The following is a 25,973-nucleotide window of genomic DNA, read 5'->3' as shown; positions in this document are numbered from 1 at the left end:
TCCTCGCTCTCCCCGACCCCACCCAAGGCAGCCCCAGCCTCGGCCACCACGACACCAGCGTCACTCCCAGCCGCTTCTGCGAACGCACCACGACCAGAGAGATGCGGATTTCTGGGTGCTAAGCCGAACTGAGCCACGACTTTCTGGTGGCTTCTCCATCACCCCAAACGAGAAGCTTTGCCACAAACATCCAGACGGCAGCCAAAAATTTGGCTCAGGCTTTGGTGGTGGCAATTCTTTTTGTACAGGTACAGAGAAATAAGAGCACGCTAAGAGGACCTAACACAAACACACTACGCATACAGCATCGAAAATCGTACCAACCGGTGCTCCCAGCCCAAGCAAGCCTGTTTCTGAGCAGGGCTCTTGGAGTTTCATCTCTCAACATCTGATTGAAATTCCCTTCTCCCTCTGCACGTCGTGATTTAAACAATTCCGTATCAATCATCTCTTCAGTAAAATTACGGAGTCAGAGCGGCGGGTCGCCGGGAGAGGTGGGGGCCGCTTCTCTACACTTCACTAAATCGAAGTCATAACCCAACACGAGCTTAGAGCCGCAAAGGAAATACTTCAAAGCCGCTACCGAGACCCACTGCGAAGGAACGGGAACTCGACTTCTGCCACCCGACAGGCAGCAAGACAATGACTAAATTCCTGTGTATTTTCCAGAACATCATATGGACACTATCATTGCGCACGGATACTATCATTGCACTGATTTAAATGCAGTAATGGCTTTTCCCAGTCTGCGCCCCAAATGTGCTATAATCTACTCAGCATTTAACCACAGAGGAAAAACAATGTTTCATGAAAGTAAGCAAGCAGGGCTATCCTTTAAAACAAAGCAAAACAAACAAAAAAACCTTTGAAAATGACTTGCCTGAGGTCAGCTATAGAGACAGTAGCTTAGACAGATATAGAATTCAATTTTCTTGAGTTTTTTTTTCAGCAGGATTTTTTTTATAGATTTTGGGGTATTTTTTTAAGTGATCAAAGCACAGAAGCATGTTTTTGCTGAAACTAATTGCCTTGGAGAAAAGATTTTGTAGCTTCAAACCCAAGAAACTTGGCAGGGGGGAGGAAACAAAAAAAAAAAGGCAATTATGGCTGCTAAGCACTAACAGCATACATGTCTACCACATCATTTACAAAAACAAAAACTTAGAAGCCCGGAAATAATTGAAAACATGGTGTATCTAACACTGCTTCCATTAGAAACCCATTTATTTTGGCACCACAGAAAAAAAGCAGAAAAAAAAAAATATTTGAAAAATACCACTGACGTCCTAAGCGCTGCCCGGCTGGGCCAGGCCGGTGGCCCGGCGCTGCCCCGGACAGCGGCGGCAGCGGATGCTCCCTTGGGAGGGAGCACGGCGCGCGAGCTCTCCTGCAGGCCCTTTCCCGCAGTCGGCTCTGTCACTGGGGGCGGCACAGGGTCCCCCCGCCGCGAACCGCTGCAGGAGCCGTCCCACGGGAGAGCAGCGGCTCCTCCAGGAGCAGCGGCTCCTCTTCTGCAGAGCGCAGCGTAGGTGCAGCTACTCTGGGATCGGTAGGTAGGCTCCTCAGGACGAAACCTGGTTATTCCTGGTATTCTGTATTGTGCCTAACACATTTCGAAGGCATAACAAACAGAAATACGGGTGCAGCAAAGCACCCAGCTGCTTCTGAGAAGGTGCTGTAAAACTCAGGGTGGAGGTTATTAAATAGGTCAGAGAGCCTCACTAGCAGGCAGGTGTTTTGAGGATGTAGATAACCTCAACTCAAAGAAGGAGGGCAGAAGTGTGGAACATTATTTAGAAAGCACAAAAAACACAGGAAACTTTAGAGGAGTTTTGTAACAGAACTGGAGCTGTAGCCAAAATGGAAAAATAGCTGCTTTTTTGGCAGCTGCATGCACAAGTTTTAAAAAGGAACATTGAAGAGTGGTGCCAAGATCTAAGAGATGAAACGTTCAAGGCAGGTGATCTTTAATACCGAATACCCTTAATGAGGTCTTTTACAAATGTAAATCAAAATTTAAAATAAATACAGTATTTCCAAAACCACAAATCAGGTAAAAAAATGCATCATTAAAAATCAGTTCCTTCTTTCTTATTTGTCAAAGCCTAGGCCCTTCATTGCAAACTCGCTCCACAGTATCTTAGTATATTAGTTTGCAATCCTGCTTAATTCCGGCACCCCACAGCCTGTCTGCACGTTCGCAGCTTTTAAAGCTCGGAAAGCTCTCAGCTCCTGCCAGGGAGGGGGAGAGCTCGGGAACTCACAGCCCCTCCAAGATGAACTGAGTCTTCCTTGTTTTGCACTTCCACGTGTAAACCTTGCTCAGTGAGCTGGGAACTCTCGGTGCTTGCTGAACTAGGTCAGTTTATTATGGGTTACACAACACAGGGACATGCAATACCTGCTACATGGTTTTAACAAAGTTGGGGCACAAACCCTCACTGTAACGATGAGAAACCCCTAACAAATACACAGATTTAAGGAAGGAGCTCAATCACGTTTCCTCTGAGAATTCTGTCACTGACTTCCCTACACAGGACTGAAGTAATTTTAAATATCTTCCTCACTATAAAAATCTATTTATTTTTTGGTACAGAACTTTGGAAGATGTAATAAGCAGCGCAGAAGTCCTGCCTCAAAGGTCATTTAGCATCCATGACAACTTACTATCTTATGGTAAAGACAAAAGTTTAATCCACAAGGACCCACATATGTTATGTGACAGCACAGTACTCATCACAATCAAAAAATAAACACTTTCTTAACTGTCTTCTTTGTAAATTTGCTTTTTATCAATTTTGTCACATTTGACCAAGCTAGAATGAAACAGATGCAATCAAAAAGGCTTTATGTTATTCAAAGGGAAAACCAATTGTTTTAAACTAAATTTATTTTAAGTAATAGAGAGTCAATCAAAAATAAATGAAGTTGGGCAGAGCATCTCTAGTTATTGAATGGTCCTTACTGCCGTAACAGGCGAGTCGCAAACTTCCTTCGCAATGTCAGTGAAGGTGCCCTCAGTGCAACTGCTGAAGGTTGGACAGAGCTTTCAAAAACCTTCCAGACTGAGAGTTTTTGCCCTTTTGTTCAGTGATGCTAAATACTTGTTACAAATGATGAAAGTAATGCACCTCTGATTTACCATAAAGCATCTTTACACACATACAATTGATTTTGATGTGGCTTTATTTTCTCTGTGACTTGAGGGTGATTTTTCCCTTTATTTTTTACTCTCCTGCTTGTCTCACATTTTACATCTAATGAATCTGCTGTTTGGAAGTGTAATGAGGCTAGGAAGTTTATCTGCAACACAAATGTTTTAGGCTTGAGATGATTTATGGTGAGAAAGATCAAGAGATGCTCCTGCGCCAACACCAGATTCAGTCCCGCCTCTACCGTCCCTCTTCCAGCTCATTTACTGCAGGGCAGCTGTATCACGAGGATGTGCAAATGTCCTCAGTCTCTCTGTGCCTTTCTTAAAAGGGGTCATTCCTAACAGCAACAACAGTTGTTGCCTTCCCTTTCCTTTCTCAAGGGCTTCTCTCCTGACTGATGACATTTGTAAAGCTGCTAAATCCATAATAATTTCATTGCAAGGTCTCAAATTTGAACTGTGGCATCCAAAGGGAATTTCTTCATTACACTGTATACACAGTCATTACAGTAATTGTGCTTCAAGGCTAGCTGAAAAACTTCTCCTTGAAGTACAAATATTGACATTTCCTTAAGAGAAAACTGGTTACGCTGTTAAAGGCTCCTGCTGACCTGACAGCCAGGGGAAAAAAAAGGAAAGAGCAAGCTGCCAAGTATACCATCTCCTCTTTAAAATGCTGAAATGCTTCTTGGTTGGGGCAGCTGCTAAGGCAAACAGTCCTTCTTGATTTTTGAACGCAATGAGTCAAAAAACTCCTTTGCAAAGTCAAAGGGAACGTGGGGGTGAACTGACCACATTTCAATCCACTTCATTGCATTACTTACTGGTCAAAGTAACTTTGCAGCCTGCAGAGGATGATCCTGGATGGATGTGCTTTGGACTATCTGTCCTGAACGGCTATCAACTCTTGCAAGGGAACAGGCACTGCAATATTGCTATTATAAATGCATGCATGTTGAAATTCTCTCTAAAGAATAAACATTAAGGCAGCTCAGCAAAACAGGCAGATCTATCACAATCCTCCCCTTATTTTGGACTTGCACCAAACCCAGCTCTTGGAGAAGTTGTAAAACAAGTAAAATTGTAGATAAACCGCTCCTCTTCAATGCATTTACACTTGCTTAGTTATGGGGCAGAAATCAATGTCTCTTTAGAAAACTTGAAGCCAACTGTTCTCTTCAATTTGTGGCTAGGCCCAGCCTTGTCTACAAAGCACCACATGACTATCAGAAGCCCTGCCAAAATGCATCACTCACAAAAAGAAACCATAATTGCTAGGCTGTCCTCTTAGATTTCAACAGTGATCTTCACTTTTGCTTCAGAGCTAAATAGAATACACTTGGATACAGGAAGACTGATCTCTCTAATTCAGAGCTTGCTTTCTGAAGGCAAAATGCCCAAAGGACACGACACGAACAAACTACCACATAATTTTAAAAGCCTTGACTGCTTCAAAAAAAAAAAAAAAAAAAAAAAAAAAAAAAAAAACCTTTCATGGCAGAATATCCATGTGATTTTGCATTTTATGCTGAGAAATAATTTTTCCTCTTGCTCATCCTCCCCTTCGAGACCAGGGTCGCACTGAACATCCTCCTCAGCTGGTAGGTTTCCATCACAGAACAGCATGTGAAGTACACGTTAAAGCAGTTGTTGCCATGTATTGCTCACCACTTCCCTTTCACAAACAACTGATGAACTGGGAGGTTGTTATCTGCTGGTTTCTGATAACCTCTTCCCCAGTAAACAATTACCAACAAATAAATACACCAGGCAGTTTCTCTACTGGAGCTTGGAGCTGAAACCACAAACACAGAGCACAGCAAGCCCATACCTTTGGTAAACTGAAGGGACAACTTAAGAAATGCACCTGAATTTGCACTTGATGAAAGAATTTGTCTCAGCACACGTAGAGTGCCATGGCAGTATTTTTCTCTCCAATGTCACTCAGTAAATAAATCACTCAACTCAAAATCCATGCACAGCTAAAACCTCATGATTATATCTGAAGCTTGCAGAGTCAAGAACAGAAAAGCACCACGCTGACTCCACTTCCCTCATAATCTGTATTTAAATGGAGAAACAATCAAAGAAAGTCATGAGTGCAAAAGGGAAATACTCAAGTTTAAGAATCAGAACAGTTTTTCACCTCTTGTTATCAGTGGATAAATTTACATACAAGAGTAGTGAACCTGCTCTGCGGCTGGGAACGGAGCGAAGGCCCGAGCGCCCGCAGCCGGACAGTGAAACCCCGCGCTCGGTGACAGAGATCCTGCTGCAGGTCAGCGCAACGCTGCCGCTGGAGTCCGTATTCCCCACGGCGACCGCAAAAGGCAACCGCTAACCGGCATTTCTGCTCCGTTGACCCTAGGAGCCCACAAGTACTGGACATGGCAAAAGCAGGCAAACGGCACCTCCTGGCTCACCCTGCAGCCATCCTGCTGACCGCCCGACTGGGGACTTTAAAGGCAGCACAGGGCAATGGGAGAAAAGTCCTCTTTGCCTCCAAACTGCTGCTTGCGTTGCTATACGTGTCTAGATTGCTATGGTAAATTATCCAGGGCAGAGCTATGTCCAGATCCCGTGACTGCAGAGAGGGTAAGGTGCACTACGTGTCTTTGTATGGGGGAAAACGGGCAAAAAGACTCAGCATACCACAGTGTTAATCCTGTTTGCTGCAAGTGCTGCCTTACTCCAATCAGTGTGCCACAGCAAAACTCCAAAGAACAGTCAGTTATATCCTGGTCCTTAATGAACATTATCCTAATTAATGAATTCTTCAGCATTACTAAAGCAGTTACAGAGCAATAGATGTTAATTTTCTTCAGCATTACTAAAAGTTACAGAGTAATAGATGTTAATTATGCAGCTCTTAAAGGTTTCTATACAAGCTGTAATACAATTCAATACCATTTACTCTCCTCCCTACAAATGGTATTTTACTTTTAAAAAGCCTGGAACAAACCCAAATTTTTCAGAGATGCTACCTTGCTGGTGTTTGGCATCATCTGAACTCCGAACATAGCCAAACAGCCCTTTTCAGGCTGCTTGCCAGCTTCATAAATTCTTTATTAATCCAAATTACTATTGTCACTTCATTTTTATTTATTGCTGTTGAGAGCAGAAGGCATGCAGAATACGGCCTAAGATCAACCATTCAGGCACAGAACACCAAGCGATGGATTAGCACTGTGGATTTGCAACCAAGCAAAGATCTTGGTTGCTTTGTTTTGACTAATGTAGAATAGCACATCTCACTGCAGAAATGGTTAGGACAGACATTTCAACATTTGAGAGCATCTAAAAGGACAGGTTAGAAATATTTGATCCAAAAATGCCCATGGTCAGGTTTTAAACAGTTCTGGGAGTTTTTTTATTTATTATAGGCAAATAAATGCCCAGAGTCAGGATCACAAGAGGGATTTTCAAACGTGTGCAAGCCAAGTCAGGTACCTAACTCTCACAGGCAAACTTCTCAGTGGAGGTTAGATTTCTCCAGGTATTTTGCTGCTGTCATCTTGGGACAAGTGGTACCAACTGTCTGAAAAGATGCACAAAAAGCAAAGCCACGTGAAAAGGCCCTGAGGATGACCAGCACAGTGAAATTTTATTTCTGACTGAGGGTTTCTTTAATCTACCTTAAACTAGAGTAACTTCCAAGAGCCTCCCTCAACAGGAAAAGCATTAGCACATACTGAGGGTCCCTATACACAGTTTGTACAAAGCAGCTAACGTCCTATGGAATCAGAGCATTACCCTTGTATTTCAGTGCAGGTTCATTTTACACCTTCCTCAGTCCAGTTGCATCACCACTGGAAGTACTCCTTCTCAAGTCTGGGGTAGGTTTGGTTTTGGTCTTTGGCAGGACTCATCCAGCAGCTACATGGTCACTAGATCTCATGTGGAAGAGAGGGAGAGTATGCTTGAGTAGGGCAGAGATGGAAAGAAATTCCTATCAGCAACACAGCACAGCCACATTGCAGTAGGAATAATGTGAAATTTTATCTGAATTTACCATGCAATAAAAGGACACAGTAACTGGCTTTGTGTAGTAAAATCTTCTTCAAAAATTAAAGGCAGAAAATTCTGTATTGAGAAAGGAGAAGCAGATTACATACTCTGAAGAACAGATTTTGCAGTGGGTAGGGATTTCACAAGTAACATATCCAAGCTCAGAGGCATCACATAGATACATGTCATTAATGCAGATGAGATCAATTTTCATATATAGACACATATATTTATATGTGTGCGCTTTAGAATTTGGTTCCTAGAGTCCATCTGCTTAAAGATTTGTAGCCTTTCACAGGAGCCTATGTAGTATTTACTCAGTAACTGTTCTCTGGGTGTTTGAAGGTCAATCACACAAGCTATTAATACATTAAAGAACAGGCCTTTAAGGCAAAAACAATTGTGCAAAAGATTTCAAGTGTTTAACTCAAAAATCCTCCTGAAAGCAATTTGTGGGTTTTCGTATGGACTATCACAGGCAAACAGAACCAACAAAACAATGCTTTTGACATTAGTAGTCCAAAACATTTGCTTCTGTGAAAATACATTCCACTCTTCTACCCCACAAACCACCCAGGATGGGGAGTCCTGTCTGTCCTTCCCACTTGGATCCCATTTTTTCCTGGCATTCTCTACACTACCCTTGAAGCACTTATTACTGCAACCACCTTCCAGCCATGAAGTGCCGGATAGGGTTCCCTCCAGAGTTTTGCAGATGCTGTTCTTCAAACAGAAGATACTGAGCTTGAGTCTCCTGCAAGGTAGAGCTGGGAGGCACGAGTGGCATGCTTTTGCAGAAATGCCTTCATCTAGTACATCAGAGACCTTATTCTATCAATCAAAACGAACCCAGCACAGAGAGCAATGGCTGCCTCGAACAAACCACAGGAACAGGGCAAAGTACTGTGGATCGAACACAACAAAGCCACGTGCTCAACTTACTGCCAGTGTGAGGTCTGCAAATGTGAGCAGACAAACGGAGAAAACCCTTGCCTGCACCATGAAAACGTTCCGCTTCTTTTGTGGGAAGCTGGCCTTATCCCATGAAAAGCGCCCTGCAGCAATGCTGGAAATGGAGAGTGCTGTGCAGCGTTGTTCTGAGATCACAACAGTAAACCTGTGTGCAAGGGATTAACGCAAGATCCAGCCCTAAGACTTTTTTTTTTTTTTTTTTTTTTAGGCATCACCTAGGTTTGTTTTTTTTTTAAGGCATCACCTAGGTTTGCAGGACGTGTCATTTCTGGTTCCTAGTGCCTGCCATTGCCATTTCAACAATCCATCTGCGATAATGGAAACGGACAATAAAAAAATGCAAGACAGATCCAGAGTTTAAGTTCTCCCTAAGATCTTGCAACATTTTCACAACTGAAAACTTTGTTCTCTGCTTGCCACCCGAAATGTCACAAAAATGACATTTATACTGTTGGAATATTGCAAATCCAACCCTTTTTCTGATCTCTAATTAGTAGAACATTTTTTTTCCTTTAACTTTTCAGAATAAAGCTTAGATTAGCCATTCTTATGATACAATACTTAAATACGTATGCTAGTAATTTAGAAGTTGCTGTAATATCATACAAACAAATCCAAAAACATTGAAAAGATAGTTTTCCAGCCTGCTTTACAACTCAACAAAACACGATGGATGGACGAGCCTATTTCAACCTTTTTGGGGGCTCTTTCTTTTGTTGCTTTATTCTTAACACACACAGAAACCCCATTTAAATGTGCTGCAGACCTTGTAAATTCTTTGCTTATCCCGGTGGAACTCGGGAAGGATTGCAAACGCTGTCAATGGCCCTGCACAGCCGACAGGTACAGCACAAACCCATAAAGGCCTCAGACATTCCCCGTGCTCCTTTAACGACTGCTGTTATTATTAACGCTTGCAATTACGGTCTGCGGAGCTGAGGAGGTTCGCAGGTACACCCCTCACACCACCCAGCCCAGGATTTTATGCATCTCTGTTTCTTGCACAAGAAACAATCTCTGTTAACATTCTTCAGAGGTATTTTGCTCCCCAGCAAAAATGCATGTGGCATACTGTTTGCATTTTGGGAAAGCAGCAAACCCAAAACAGCATTTCTTTTCCCAGAAATCTTTCCTCAGATTTTGAGCATTTGTGGATTGTTTAAAAGTCTTCTTTCCATCCATCCATCCAACCCTTCTTTTATTATAGAGCTTTTGTTTATATGTATTTTAATAATAGCAATCTTCCTTCAGCAATAACTATGGATGTCCTGAAAGCAATGGTTTAGAAATGAGTGAAAGTTAAACGGTGCAACCTTGCTTGAAAAAAGGAAAATCCACCTTCCTTGCTCTAAAAAATAACCCTATCAACAGATCTTTAAAACAAAATAAACCCTCATTTTGTCATTTGCTACATAGGTCATGTTTAAGTTTACTTCAAGAAATCAAAAGAATTCTATCTTTCCACTTTTCAAAAACGCTTGGAACAGCTCTATATCTACTCTCATTTCTTCTTCAAGGTTACTAAGGTGGATTAATTTTTTGAGACTTCTAAATTAAAAAAAAAAAAGTTGAATAGAGGCTTAAACAAACCTCTGAACCTCACACAAAGCTTGTATTTCACAAGCTGACTTGCTGCAGAAATGTGTCACAAACACAGCTCAAAAAAAATTTTTTTCAAGCCTTATCTGGGAAGGTTTTGCAAAACAGTCACCAAACAATAATTCTCTTTACACCGCTAAAATTATACTTACAGATGGGAAAGAATGAGATAGAATTTCCTTACCGTAAAGGCTTAATTGTAGTCTGCCAAACACAGCTGACTGAGCTGTATATTTTAAAAGTCTAATGTTCAAAAGCTTTGGTTTCATTGTCTGCTACACAGTGAGATGACAAAAGAAATGTCTTTTTATGGACCACACAACACACAGATTGTATCTGCACATAGTCCAAACTGGGCAAGGCACAACAGTATAGAGCATTCAACCCCAGAGCTAGCTTTTTGCACTGAGCTGTAATCTGAAATTGCCAGGATGGCCACCCTTGCTTTTCACCATACTACTTGTTTTTGCAACAAGTCACAGAATCTTCAAGCTTTTCAATTTATATAGATTCACTCTTAACCAACAGAATTCGTTTTCTTTGAGCTGATCTGAGAAATTAAGATTTTTGCACCCTGCTGTAATAGGCTGAACACCAGCGCTAGTGGCATATCCAAACAGCAATCAAAGTGAAATTTGTTTTAAAAAGTTTTTTTTTTCTCCTTCTTTCAATATTTTTGGCCTGATACAGATGTGTCCTGCCAAAATCTCTCCCCACTGCACTATCATTCCATGAGCTATTTCACACCTCCCATTTAATTCTCATGTGGAGCCAAATCCATCCAGACACCTCTGGTATCCGATGCGTGACAGAATGGAATCTTTCCCCGGACATTAGGAGAGGCCTGGAGATGTCAAGGGTGAAGTATCTCCACGGTAGAAATGATACTCAGCTGTGCAGCTCCCTCCATGCCTTTCATTGAATCCAGATGCCACAAGCTGCTCCGCTTTGCAAGTATCTGAGAGACGGACGCAGACTAACACGAGAGGTGAACTACAAACGTGGGGCAGGGAGAAATTCTGGCTAGTCAAGAGGCTTACTGGAAAAAAAAAAAAAAAGAAAAAGAAAAAGAGGGGGCAACTATTTCTATGCCCAGCCTTTAATGCGATGAGGCCAAGTCCCAGTGCCTTAATTTTAGGTTAGTAACACACTGAACAGAGGACGGTAAGAGCTCCTCGCAGCAGCTGGGCGCCATTCACAGCCTCTGGATCCATTAGACCGCGGCTCGATTAAGCCCAGCCGAAAAGCCGTGGCGCAGAATTCCCCACGTTGTCCAGACCTTGGAAACACCCTCGGGAAGCATCCGAGAGTCTGATGGAAGCGCTATACGACCTGCTGGACAAACTGGCCTTGCTTTGATCACGACGTCATTGGGACCTGTGTGCTCTTCGCTGGCTATTTGCCACTGCCGGGACTTGCCTGCACTTAGGTATCAGGCAGGGCTGAAAAACCCAGTTATACTGGAGGGTACTGTGATTAGAAAGACTGGAAGCTGTATGCTTCAGGATTAGAGGAAAACTCTTCTAGAAGCCTATCTGAAAGAGTCAGTCAGGAAAAGATGTAAGGTTTACCTCTCTATGAGGCACTCTGAATGCCGCTCTGAACACACGAGGACCTAAACCATACCGTAATTCCAATTTCCTTGAATCCTTTGGAGAATCACCCTCTAAATCATTGCAGTGCTGCTGTGCCTGCCGTTGAGTTTTGTAGCACTGCTTGTCACCTTGGATTGCTTTTCTGAAAAATCATCATTCAGCTTGGAACTGGCTACGATGGGGTCATCACAGTCTCAGCAAAATGCCCAAACCCAGGCAATTTTAGGAGGTTCTTGTTGATTTTCAGCTTCTCTTCCCACTCCCAACAGCACTATGTGTATAGACATGTACACACATATACATGCACATGTATGCTTCCATCGAAAGACATAATTAAAAAAAAGAAAGAAAGAATTATTCTGGAGGTTTCCCTCACTAACTACAGCGCTGTGGCTCAGCTTGGGCCAAGCTCCGCTTTCAAAACAGAGCAAGACGCCTTGCTCCTCGCCTCCCCTGAGCACCTCGCGGGCGCCGGTCTGCCACGCCGGCGAGGAGGAGCGCGGTCACTGCAAATTCACAGCCTGCCTCCGCGCGCGCTGACGCCGCCACGCTCGCACGGCCCTCCCACGGGCTAATCGGACAAACCGCGGGCGGCGTGGGCACGCCTGCTCCACGCACCTCCTTTCAGTCTCGGAAAAACTGTCCGCAGAACCATATACAGAGCTTTAAACAGAGAGGTAGACACCACAGTGAATCTTATTAATGCTCTACGTAATTTGGTAAGATGGGTGCTCAAGGAGTGCTGAGATGAATCATGAGAGAAAAATACTCCTTTGCTAAGAGCCCCAAAATGACCAAACGCAGGCATAATCTTTCATTGGAATTTGTCAGTGCAATAGGTCTCCCACAAAAAGCAATTTCATTCAACATGTTAAAATAAGATAACCTCGTATGTAAGGAAAGCATTTCACAAAGTCACTTTTCCCATAGTAACAGACGGGAATCTGTGGTGCGAAGTGGCAAATTTCCTTGCCCGAAGCATTTTGAGACCGCAGTAGCGGAGGCAGGGGAAGGGTCTCCAGGGCCGTAACTGGGAGCAGATCCGGACTCCCCACGCGCGGGCTGCGAGCAGCACGCCAGCACGGAGAGAAGCCCGCTGGCCGGCACTCTCGCGCGCCCCTTCCCTGGCCACGCAGCCTGCGCGGCAGCGCGGGCCCCCAGCGCACAGGCGCGCACGCTCGGAGCCTCAGCACGCACGCGCGCGGCTCCAGGCTGATCGCGCGCAGCTCTGCACGTATAATCCTCTAGCCAGCATTACGAACGGAGCAAATGCACTTTTCTCCCCTTAAGGCTCCTTTTTTTTCCTTAAAAATTAGCTGGCTCCTTCTGATGGAACTAGGAAAGAAGCAGGAAAAAACCGCACGCACCAAAATAAAGGGACACATCAAAATACGATGAGGCTGTGTTACTAAACACACCGCAGTATGGTCTGCCACACTAGAGGAGAGGGGCCCCGTGGTATTTACCTGACAAGAGATCTGCACAAGGTAGACCAGCTCCTTGGATTCACAGCCGTTCCTTGTTACTTCATTCTGTTCCTCCGGGAGCGAAAGCTACACCAAGGGAGCGGGGAGGAGGGTGGGAAGAGGGAGAGAGAAAGAGCAGGTCAGTGAGCAGGGCTAAGCCAGGCATGGAATAACGCATGAACATTCACATCAACTTGCTCCAAGACATGCTGAGTATCAGGGAACGAGCAAAGTGCTTGTCTGTCTGGAGTTGTCAAACAGAAAATAGTCAGCGTTCAGTGTTTACAGAGACCTAAAATCCTGCTGGATTTTGGCATCTCACCTGAGAGTTTGAAAATAAAAATATGTTTCAGAAATCCAACAATCATAGCAAGGCACACTGCTCAAGCCAGGGATTAAACATGCACTTTAGAAGTCTGTAAAATTAACTGTTCGCTGAAAATATTGCCATATATACTCATGTATCAGATAATAGTGATTTTTCCTCCCAATTTTATTTGTTTCGTTAATTTATATGTTGAGGCAGACATTAGATAATAAAATGCATCTCCCAATTTCAATGTTGTCAAGCAATTTACCACAACAGAGCGCTTTATGGCACCATTCATCCAATACAAAGAGCCACTAAACACAACATCAAGATGTGCTTTTTTCAGAGCAGTGAGGAGAGATTTAACCGTATCATTCCTGTGCATGTAATGAGTGCCAGGGAAGACCTAATCTCAGGCCTTCTCTGTACTAAAAACTCATTAGAAAAACCTCCTGCCTCCCAAACAGTTTATATTTGTGGGAAGAAAGAAGGGAGAGGGAAAGACAACCTTACCGCTCAAATGAAAGAGGTGTATTAGCAAAAAGATCTGGGCTTTTGTCAAAATAACCAGGCCAAGAGGCCATCATACCTCTAACCAGCACAGCCCTGTCAGCAAAACATTGTGTGTGTGCTTGTTGCTGTTTCTGTATTGTTTTAACTTTAAACTTTGGGATAAAAGTTTGGACTTTAACCTCATGAAATATATGGATTCATGTGCCAACAGAGCATAAAATCCCCTGTTTGCCTTGGTATCATTCAGTTTCTGCACACCTAAACAGGATTTGCAAGGTTAAATATTTTTATGAACCTTATATATATATACACACACACACAAAAAAACCAACATTTCACAGCTCAGTACGAATTAGGATTACAATGTGACAATTTGACTACCTGAACTTCTGCTCCCAAGATAGGCTAACATCAGATAGGCTAACAGAATTACACAAAAATATTTGAATGTGATGGGGAAAAAATGGGACAGACAAAAGTCTTTATTACCTAAGTTTTCAGCAAAGGTTGAATTGCATCACCTTCCTCTTACTGATGTTTTAATTTACACCTGGTTGGACTTGCGTCAAGCCACATCTATCCATGAACTCTCCGAAAATAGGAGGTGAATAATGTGAAAGCCCGGGGTCCGTGGGCGTAAGGCCACTTTTCATTTGAAAGAGCATACCTAACCGGGGAATAACCTGCTCACCTGCACTCATTGACTTTACACCCACGTACGCAGTTTTCACTTTAATGCTTCCAAATGTCTCCATTCAGACAAGCACCCCGTGTTACATGTGCTAAATGAGACTATGGTTCATCTTTTAGAGGCCCCATCAGCACGGTAGCTGTTTTCTGAAACCCTCTTCTCGTCCGTTTTGAGGGTGCTGCAGCATCTAGCAGTAAATAACCAGGGGATGATCCAAGAGCAGTGGCGTGCTGCAGTGATCCATCGTGCCAACAAGAAGGGTTCCCCACTAGTCTGCAGCTTCCTCGGGGCCCTCCTGCAACGAAGCCCTCCCGGGCACCGGGGGCTTCTGTCCTATGTGACCTTGATCCTGCAGACAGCTCTGTCAGGGCGGAAAGCTGCTCCAACAGGCCCAACCGCTGTGCGGCTGCTCCGATGACTGTAGCTACTGGAATTCCAAGGAGAGCAAGTCACTCCCTGGAGCCATTTAAATGACATCCCAGGACATGTGTCTCAAAACAAACTCCTGAGCGTTTTTACATATCTTGTAAAACTGTAAGCTGTGTAGTATTAGCAACCAGGATGGTATTTTTGTTCCTAAACGTTGGTGTGACTTGGTGGGTCATTCCTTAGCAACTCCTGTCTCTAATGTGTGTCTGTAGTAAGACATGCTGCTCTAAATCCATTGTATTGCCCAAAATACATGCAACTCTATTTTAGAGTAAAGTTGTAAAAGCAGACTGAATGACTGTCCCTCTTCCTTCAGCTAATCTCATGCCCCTTGATAGAAGGAGAAGGTAAAACTGCATACGCAGGAAAACTTACTATTTTTATCTTTTAACCGAAGTAATGTAACTATCCCTGCAGCAAAATACCCCAGAAGGTATTTGTGCTCCCTTTCTCACATGCTGTAATTTTGTTTTGCTCTATTAACAGAGAAATGTTGTTACAAAAATCATTCATGTCACCCTGTTTAAAAGCTTTTCCTCCTGCAGTGTCTGTCATGAACAAAACATCCTAGAAAGGCAAGGTGTGTCCACGCCTGACGCAAAATCCAGGGAACACAAAGCAAAGGCCTCTCTTGACCTTGGCAGGCTTCAAACATGGCTCAGTAGGCAGAATCTGGTTGACTCCAAATTGGGAAACTTGTTTTCATCTCCTTACAGGAGAGACCAAAGACAGCTGGGTCTCAAGGATACCGCTTCTAAGAGCCTCAATCTGTATAATCTGAGATAGCTGAAATAAGCTGTAAATAGCATTTGGGGTAGTCAACCAAAGTGTTAAGCAACATACTCAACATATACGGCTTGATATTTTATTTGGAATGTTCATTTTTCGCCTTCAGAGTGGTTGTCAAACTTCCTGAACAAGATAAACAGTTACGAAGCACTAGGTTTATGCTAGATTCATTGATTATTGGAATATGTATGCTTAGCTAACATTGGTAGATACAGCTGATTTCATAAATCAAGTTTGCAGCATCCTAATCTTTTCAACGGCAGCACTTCACAACAACATGCTGAGATTATGAGGTCGCAAAAGAGCAAGGGTAGAGTTGCAGGTAAACAGCAGGAAAAACGTTTACACTAGTACAGCAACAGCAACCAAAGCTTTTGCAGATCGAATGCAGAACACAGTTGGCACGTACTGAACTTCAGATACTACAGCTGAGCTAGGAAAAAAGGGCTTGGCCTTTCCACAGCTAAAGTCAAGCTTGTGAATCTCCACGCTGCCTTTCTGCACGTACCAACAAAGAACTGGGGACTGCGTTGAATGCCGGAGTGGGCACGTCCTTTCTCTTCTACCTGCAAATTCACACTACATCACCTTGTGCGGCTGTAGTTCTAATGCAGTGAGTTGCCGAATAACCTCTCACTGAGATAGACCAAATAGCAGCAAAGATTTCCAAGAGCAGGAGCCTGGCCAAAGAAATGATCGTGATCTCACTGTATCAATCCACTTTAACAGCAAGTTTCATCCTGGTCACTTGAAAGACAAAACTAAACTATATATCTCATTTATATATACACATGTATATTCTAAAAGAGCAATGGTGGCTAGCCAAGATTTTATTAATCGTATATAAAGACAGGACTAGCTTACAAATACTTCAAGTTCACTTGGTCTCCTCTCCGTCTGAGAAAAAGCAGCTCATCAATGGTAAGCTAGCAGATAAATAGTGATTATCAGGGTCTCCTGCAGAGGGGATTTTATTTGTTACTCCTCTTGCAGAGATAAACAACAAATAGGAGACTACATTAAGATACAGCACATTCAAAAGTCTGATGGAAAAGCTCATAGTTCTAGAGTGTACAGCTCTCCATGTGCCTATTTTGTTGATCTTCTAGAACAGGGGTTAACCAGAACAAAACACAAACGCTCTCATGCGCCCTCTCCAAAGTGGCTTTGGAAGCTCCCTTCTGCTATCGCTCCAAGAATAATCCTCACATCATACCCTGGCAGATCTGCGTTTGGAGCAAAACAGCAGGCGTTTTAGAGTCTCATTTGTTTGTCTGGAGCTTCGCAATTACAGACCTACTGCGAAGCTTGCTGTCTGGACAGCATGGGGGACCTGCCACATCCCACACTCAGCTACCCAAAAGCAAGGGCTGGCTACTCCAGGGAGGACTTCAGTGAGAACAGAGGCGTCTAAGTGGCTGTTTCACGAGCACATGTCCCTTGTCAAGGCGACCACAGACAGAAATGGAACAAAAATACAACTTCTGAGAAGCATGCAACACACTCCTTTCCATGCTTTACACACAGTCACATTCTTGCGTGCTCCTCTCAAACTACAAAACACTTCTAAAATCATTTCAAAGAAAAACTACTGCAAAAATCTGCTGACTAGAACTGTTGGCTACTGAACTAAAGAGCCAGACCCTCGCCAGGTGAGACACGGCTTTCCTTTCCAGGGTGAACGGGGCTGTGCCTGCTCCTCCTAGCTGTGCCGCGGACCCCCAGACGTCAAAGCCATCTCGCGCAGATAGCTTTGGCCTCACTTTCCTCGTTTCCCAGTTTGCCAAATGATGTTGACTACCACCCAGTTCCTCATGAAATACTCTGTGCACAGCTTGGAAAGCTAAAGACTGGATCCGTCTGTGAAACTTATTTCAACTTTTACTTCATAAAGCCATGAACGCTTGCTCTTGATCTCGCACACACACATGTGTCTTAGCAAGTGAATAACGCAGAGCCGCTGGCAGACAGCCGGCGCGCGGAACGGCGCACACTTAAAGAGAAGGTTACAAAGAGCTTTGGCAGAACTAGCCTATGCGTTTGATAACTAAGACCATGAGCTTGCCTTGCTTCCAATACCATAAATCTTTCTATGTACTGTTGCTATCTAAAGCTCAGATTTTTACTTGAAACTGAAAAACACAAAACAAAATAAAATCACACAGACACAGGGTTATGGCTAGAAACAGGATGGGGAAAAAAGCATGCTGTTGACATTAAATAATTTGTTAGCAGTAAGAATAATTTGGGAATGAAAAATTGTGGGCTAGGAAAATACGCTTGATTCCCCCCAATCGTCTCCCTATCCGTTTCCGAATCACTCGCCCGAGCTGCAGCCGGTCTGCCCCTCCGAAAACCAGGCCCCTTGGGAACCTCCTCACAGCAGAGCCGCGATTCTGACCCCGAATGGAAAGACAACGCTAGGCAACAGCACAACCCCGCGGCACAGCTCCCGGGACCGGTGTCAGGATGCCACGGGAGAGCCCTCGAGCTCTCCTCCAAACACCCGCCGGCGCCACGCGCCGAGCACGAGCCCGCGGGAAGCCGCAGAGCCGACAGCGCACGCGTTACCGCGCTCGCGTCCTGGCGACTGGCTCCTGCGAGAAGTTTTAGCGACGCTATCGACACCTAATCGACGCGGTTTTAGGCCGCAGGGCGCAGTCATAGCAGCTTTTTCAGCAAAACGTTAAGCACAAGCCCATGCGTGCGCTACCACGCACGAGCCGACAGGCACGTTTCTGGCACCTCCGACCACGGGGCTGACCGAAACGCACCCGGTCCCTGCCCCTGAGCAGCATGTGCACCCCCGGCACATCCCTGAACGCACGGTCCGGCCTCCGACGTGTCCGGAGCCGCGCGGACGCAGTGCGGCCCGTGCCATAAAAGCCGCTGCGAGCATCGCCAGCAACGCCCAAGCGATCCCTACCCTCGGAGAACACAACGAAAAGCCACGATCTCCTCACGCCAAACACGTGCTCCACGGCCCGTGAAAACGGACAGGAATGTCAAATGAACAGAATTGTTCTCTGCAAAGTAAAAGAAACAGCAAGGCTTTGTAAATGAAAATCGTTGTAACACCCACACATATTTATTAGAGGTTTGCCGTAAAGCATAAGCGAGGCGAGACTCTTCGGGGCAAAAGGCGTATGCCGTGGAAGCACGCGCGGAGACCCGAGCACGCAGACCCGAAGGAAGCGGCGATATTAAGGCACGGCTACGCCCTACCGTAAAGCTGCCTTTCTAAAGGGATAACCTCACTCACAGGGAGCCGCATTCGCAGCCGCACAGTCGAGGACGCCCCTCGCCTCTCGGGCTGCGATGAGCGAAGCCCCGTGAGCGGCGCCAGCCCCCACGCCCCGCGCGATGCTGTGGGCAGCAGCGAATCAGCCTCGCAGGCAAGCACAGACCTCAGCAGGTTTCATCTCGAGCGCAGGGCTCGCCTGCAGAAATGTCAAGGAGAAAAGAGATGGCAAGAACGCTGAAGAACTGTCCTTTGCCAGGAGTTACAAGTCTGTGGAAAGGCTGATGTTTTTCCTGGCAGAGACTGTGTCATTGTTCCAGGGAAACCTGGTAATCTTTTTACATTTTTCCAAGATGGAATTTAAGGTTTACTCCCTGGCAAAAGCAGCCAGACACATGCAACCGAGCTTGCTGCTGCTCAAGCTCAGCCATAGCAAAAGCTCATTAAGTTTCCAAACCACTATTACATCTGATAATTTTTCTGACAATATTAGAAATACTTTTTTCTTTCTAAACCACCACATTTTTAATGCCTCCTTGATGTCTGTCCTCTCATTAATTTACAATGTTTGTCCAATTTAGCAAATCAGACGAGTGAAAAACCACAGGACAAAATGCCACCTTTATGCATCACTTTGGAATGTATGTATTGGGTGAAAAGTATGTCTGATGGCTAAGAGCAAGAAATATGAGGCTAATTTTCCCTGTTAAATATTTTCCTGCTTTATATATATATAAAAAAAAATTCTAGGGCCCAAATATCCTTGGGACAGATCCTGAAGAAGTTAAAAGCCTTAACATTGATCAAACTCAGACATGTAGACTCACTGGAAGAAAAAAAGTTTACCTCTCTCAGCTCTAGCTTCTCAAGTAACAGGCAATACTTCTACTATCTCCTAAATTAGCCTCGTGATTCAAACACCATTTACCTTCATTCAGTTCAATCCATTACCTGTATCAGTCTTTCTTGTAACGGGCCACCTTCAAAACCTGTTTTGGGATACTTTTGAAATGATTATTTTATTATATTCAAAGTTTTAGACGGGCAAATCTTTTTTGTACAGGGAAGCATTTTCCAACTAATTACGCTGACAACATAAATGTATTTGTCTGTCCTTTCCCCCCACCAGCTCCAGAATTTATCTTGCAAATATACTGATTTTACTCCCACGCTGCTCCCCATCCTCTCCTGCCTTCTCCTCTTCGTGATGAACCTGAGGCGTCAGAGCAGGGAAAGAACATTTTGTGACACAGCGGCTTCTTCACTCAAGCACAACTATTTTGAGGTAATGATGAAAGTAAAGGCAGAAAAGAAATGTTTAAAGAATATTTTTATGCCTGGAACTCCATTTATTTACTGCGATTTGAAAACATCCCCTTGAAACCTCAAAAGAGGCACTCAAGAAAAACAAAAATTAAATAAAGACAAAGAAAAGATCCAATTTCCCGTAGCTGTGCAGAGATTGCTCCAAGCTGGCAGCCGTGCTCGTCTGAACAGCACAGAGCACAGTGCACGAAACACGCTACCTCCACAGGATCAGTGCAACAGCGGGGGCTGCCCCACTCAAGCATCAGAGATTAACTCTGGCCACGTAAGTTTGCTGATACCAGAATTGAGGTGGACTGAGTAACTTAACTTTTTATTTGCACGCTGAAATTCAACTGAAATGCTGCTCTGCAGTGAAAAGGCAAAGCGTTCACGGCTTGGGTGTAGTACTATAGGAAACAAGACTGGAACGGGAACTGTACTCGGAAAGCCTAAATTAATGCAAGGACAAGAACTAAGTAAATTTAAACGTTTGTGGGAAGTGCATTTGGCCTGTAGTTACTTTCAGAACTATTTTAAGCTTGCAAATTAAATGAGAAAAGTTTTCCTATGGAAGCACAATTATTCAATAGTCAGCATCTTTTCAGCTAAGCTTCACCTACCATTGCTTATAAATATGCACAGCTAGAGCAGATACCCCACAGCAGGGTCCTTGAAGGGCTTTAATCATGCTGGATGCCATAATAGTTCCATGCATGCCTCATATGCACAAGATCAGGTCTCTTCTGGTGTTAACTTGTTTTTTTGTCTTTAATATAAGTTTCCAATGAGATCATGCATGCACACTGTGCATCTGTACTTTTGAGAGAGACTAGAACAGCTGGGACTCTCCTCGAGTTCCTCCCCAAATCAAAACTATCGCAGCAGATAACTTTAAAGACAGAGAAAGGCAGTATGCTGGGGATCCACGCTGACTAGAGCATATGAAAAACAGAGTTCCTGCAGGGGGAATTAGCTGTTTCGACTCACACCTACCAACCCGAACTCCCTCACAGGTGGCTGGTAAACTGCAGCAGAGAAGCGTGGGGGAATATCCCAAACAGACGGTGCACAGAAAAATACATGGCACCTACGTGCAAGGGTAGCAGCTTAGGACTGAAATTGAACTACTGCTGTCAGCTCTGACCACAATTACCGGAGTCAGTCTGACGAGCGGCGATTTCCATTACATTGCTCCGGCTGAGGATGGGAATTCAGGTTTTTCGGCAAGGCTAGATTGCTGTTGCAATGTTGCTCAAAAGCACAAAACCACAAAGCACAGCAGGATCTAGCCTGAAGAAGAAATAAGGAGTGACCTAGGACAGAACTTGGTTCTTTACTGCAGGCAGCAACTCCTGACTTGGGAAAAGCTCACTTCCAAGCCCTTATCCCAGGATGAGCTGACAACGCAGGCAGCCTATGTACATACTGCTGGAGTTTGTTTGTTTTATTCTCCAGCCAAATATATTTGATCCTTAAGCTTGTGGAGACATAAAATCTCACAGAGTTGTATCAGAGACAAATTTTCCAGATTTTCCTGTATTAAGTTGCAAGTGTTTTCTGATACCCCTTCCAACCTTACCGATTCTATGATTCTACGATTCATTTTGTCTAAAGGTGTAAGAAGGTCATTCTTCATAAGCAATGAAACATTCATAAAAACTTCTGAGATGCAGCCGTTAGGGACTCCATTAGGCAAAAACAACTTCTTAAGGTTTGGAAGCAGAATGTTTTCATGAAGTTAAAATATCTGATGTTAATAAAAACAAACTAACGAATAACCCCCTCCATGCGGTTGCATGCAGAGCAGTGCCTCCAGCATTCGGTGATTGATGAAGAGTACATAACATCCAGGAATGCTCCATAAGCTGAATTTGCCACCTATGGGTTTTCTGGTTGGAATTTATTGCTTTTGTTTTTCATCTTTAAAGCCCTATGTGATCTGATTGTTAAGAAACTTCCTCACTCCACGCATACCAGGCTATAGAAATAATGGCCAAAACATTCTCCTTACGACAGAGACAAGAACTTTCCATATTAAGGTCACTAGGCTAAAACCTGCTTTTCACCTTAGCTGAAACGTGGATTTTCTGACTCCTTAGTATGAAGTAAAATCTCTCACACCTGTAAAGAAATTGGGGGAAAACGTGGAAGAAATACAGAACTACTACCAGATTTGCCTGACAGATTTCTTTCTCTCCGTGTATACTTGGTTTTTTGCTTCCAGGATTACCTCATTTTCTCCTCTTCTCGTGGTGGGAACTATTTCCAGTCTCTGGGGTTTCAGAAGAGAACAAGGAAACACGACGCTAAGCAGCGGCTCGCAGTCAGATGCTGGCCACGGACACAGGGCGGCTGCACCTTAGCCAGACACGCAACGGGGTATAAAGTTACCCGTGGTAGCACACGCACAGGCCCCGCACTCCGCATTTGCGGCCCCACTTGGGGAATCGTTGCAGGAGCCTCTCTGAGAGTTTGTTGCATGGACAGGCGCAGGCAGCCACGTGTTACTCCTGCAAACTCATCCTCAAGAGAGTTTATCAGGCCATGCTCAGTACCCTGCTAGCCCGACTCCAGGGCTACCGCAGCCCTGAAGCACGGGAGCAAACACACAGGGGCTCTTCTGCTTAGGCAGGTGCTCCAAGGATTAAGCACTAGAAGGTAAACGAGAAGAATCTGTTACTGATTCCACCTGCTCCTTCTGACCACCAATACACACACTGTGGAATAAAATCCATGGGAAAAAAAACAGTTTTGCTAGGGCACTTATGATGCAGATCATAAACACAGCTATTGCAAAGAAAGCTTACAGGGTAAACGCAGCCTCAGAGGCACGAGAGCAGAGGCATCTGGTTCCACTGAGTACAAAGGCAAGCTGCGGACTGAACGACTGTTCTGCTGTTCAGCAAAACCAGAGCAGTCCCCCCCCTACAGCACCGAGGAGCACGGATGTCTTACTCCACAGCCCCGGGATTTTCACTGAACGCCGTGAAGCTCTGCCACCCCGTCCAGGCGCACCCAGCCAAGCTTCCTAGAGGAAAGCAGGGATCAGCACGGGGCCCAGAGCTCCCACGTGGCCTGCTGTACAGACCTCAGGGCTCGCACAGAAAGCACGGAAAGCACTAAGTGCAGAGCAGCCAAAAGGAAATGAAAACAATCTTGAGGTACACAAGCCATCTCTTTCAAGTTCGTTTTCCATAAAACAGCGCATCACATAAATGACACATTTCCTTAACAGAAGCATTTGCAAGGAGGTGTTACGTGCTCACAGGTATAGACTCTCATTAATATTACACTGCTGACAAAAGATAATCACAAACATTGCAGCAACTCCTGGCACAGATACCTGCAGGGACAATAAACCAGGCCCCGAGCACAGCGGGTTGGGTTGATTTTGGTGTATGAAGCATGAAGGCATCTTTGAGTGTCTTTATGGAAAGTGCCTTTTGGACAGCATACATGGGGCAGGAGCAGGATTTAAAATTCCTCATTCTGTGTTTCTAACTCCTCGGATTTCAGTGTTAGTAGCAGAGTACTTGTTAGGGGGTTGTCCTATCAAGCTGTTATCTACGAATTCATAGCTTTTAAAATCCGCAAGATAAAAATGGCAGAACCAAACCCACTTACTCACTGAAGTGCACTGTAAGGAATCGACACGAGATAAAAACAGAAGTCAAATAAAAAGTCTCCAAATTATTAATTTAAATCTCTCAGTCACCAAGTTTGGGGTTTGAGAAACCCTGCCGTGCAACACAGTATTTTGAGAGCAGCTAGTCCAAACCAGCCTGGCTGTTCCGCTCTCACCGCTCAGCCAAACAGAAACACGTAAACAAAACCCGAAGAAACCTTTCTGAGTTTCCTGGACTTCTGGCACATACTAAGCTCCGATCCCGTAGCACTGCAGGCGTTATATCAGCAGCTCTTACGCCTCCTGTCACACTCTAACCAGCAACTCAAATGACGGGTGTCGCTCAGCCTGACGCAGGCAGGCAGAGGGCCCCCCCCTTGCTCACCCACGCAGATCCGGGTGCAAGCGATAAAAGGCGTACCGGGCCACGGGAAAGGCAATGAGCAAAGACAGGCAGGAAATAGGAACTGATTTAAGTCCAACTCTCCTTCACAAAAGGCAGGAGAGCTGAGCCAGCGCAAGAGAGAGGTTACTACGTATCCTAAAAGCTCACAGTGAGGTCCTAGGTCCAAAAAAGCTGCAAGGGAAATTCTCATAATTATATCGCAGGGGTCTTGTCTATACTCTGTACCTATTTGCGCCCCCTATTTAGAGCCTAAAATAGCCTGGAGCTATGTAATAGGAATTTCAGAAGCTGGCACATGGACAAAGTCACTCCTAGAAAGTCCAGAAAGGAAAGGTCAGTTATGTCAAGTTAATTATTTACTGGCTATGAATGAAAAAATGCCATGTAATCTAGAAACAGCTTAGCTGTCTATCATAGACTTTTCTACAGCATGGCATGGCATCTAAGACACGAATCAGATGTCCCTGTGCTCAATTAAGGATACGGCTGACTCTATGGTTTATATAAATATCTGCATTGAAAAGGAAAACATAAATAAAGGTTTATAAAATTCTTTATGCAGATAAAATTTACTATATAGCTTCTTTAGTAATAAATATTGCTTTATATTCCAGGGGCTATTTTTGAAGACATATACAGACAAGATTAATGAAAAGGAAATGAATTATAATATTTTATCTTAAAAAAAAGATTGCTGGTAAACCTAGTCTCATAACAAAGGTAATGTTCTAGGTATTATTAGCAACAGTTTGGAACGTATTTACTAGTTAAAAGAAAAAAAAAACACGCAGCAAATTTTGTCAGCAGCATCTCCCCTCTGTAACGAGTGAGAGATTCACAAAAAGTTGCAAAGCGAAAATCCCAAGCAGCCGCGCAGCGCCGCCGAGGCGGGGACCGCCGCCGGTGCGCCCCGGCCCCTCGCCGACACCTCCCTGCCCAGCGGCAGCGCGGCTTCCGGGCCCGCTTCCTCCTCGCAAAGACCTTCCCGAAGGCCACAGGTTTCTCCCTGGAAGGGCACCGCTGATCACATTATACTGCAGTGTTAGAAGCTGCGAGCTAAGAGCGTCTGCACAAAAATACAGGAAATCCCCCCCCCCCCCTTTAAATTAAAACACCTCTGAGAAGCCTGTGAAGGAAACAGCGCCTGATAAATTGTTACCTGATTCATTTACTTCGGTGTCACCCTTAAGGCATCCTTCCAGCTGTTTTACTTCAGAATGTGTATAATATTGTGCCAGTAGGGAAGGGGGGGGGGGGAAGGAGCCTAGATCCAGCGGCGCGGCTCTCGGAAAGGCTGTGTACTACTCACCCCTGCTGCACCGATCTCTTCTTCCCATGAGTGGGATGCCTAGCCAAGGCCTAGCAGCTCCAGGTCTCTCCTCCGTTTCCCAGCAGCTAGCTGAAAAAACCTTCCAGGCATCAGCTCCAAAATGCCAGAACTCCGGACTAGCAAAATCAAATTAAATTCCCCACAGTCAGTTCGCTCACTCGCCTTTCCTCCCGGTGCTGCTGCTTCTTCACACGAACGTGCCTAGGAATAGCGTTTAAGACCTGCCTCCATAGCCCTGCTCGCCGTCTCCACACTGCCCATTTCATGCTCAATTTGCACTGCAGAGAAATCAGTGGTGTTCCTTTCTCTCCCGCTCGCTCTCGCATTGGAAAGGTCCCACAAGACAAGCCGTGGAGTTTAACAAGAGCCAAAAGAAACAGAGCGCGAGGGAATGCATGCAGGGCTCGTGTTCGGGCTCGGCACAGAAGGCTGCTGCTACAGCTCAAAGGAAAAAAAAAAAAAAAAAAAAAAAGTGACAGCAAACTGCCATCACATGCCTGAAACACAGCACAGTTTAAGGCAAGCCGATTCCTCATC

At 44.6% G+C, this 25,973-nt stretch overlaps 1 protein-coding gene across 1 annotated transcript in view; it reads right to left on the bottom strand.

Annotated features, from left to right (window-relative positions):
- The window catches only part of ARHGAP32 (Rho GTPase activating protein 32), a 98,178-nt gene extending 85,297 nt beyond the window's left edge, over window positions 1–12,881 (bottom strand). Inside the window, exon 1 of the mRNA XM_062594522.1 lies at window positions 12,795–12,881. The gene's annotated coding sequence lies outside the window, so the exon portion shown is untranslated. The remainder of the gene's footprint in view (window positions 1–12,794) is intronic.
- Window positions 12,882–25,973: the final 13,092 nt, after the last annotated feature.

The sequence above is a fragment of the Rhea pennata genome, chromosome 24, assembly GCF_028389875.1.
Source record: "Rhea pennata isolate bPtePen1 chromosome 24, bPtePen1.pri, whole genome shotgun sequence".
Lineage (NCBI taxonomy): Eukaryota > Metazoa > Chordata > Aves > Rheiformes > Rheidae > Rhea > Rhea pennata.
The sequence above is the reverse complement of the archived record's forward strand: the minus strand, read 5'-3'. Positions and strand labels throughout refer to the sequence as shown.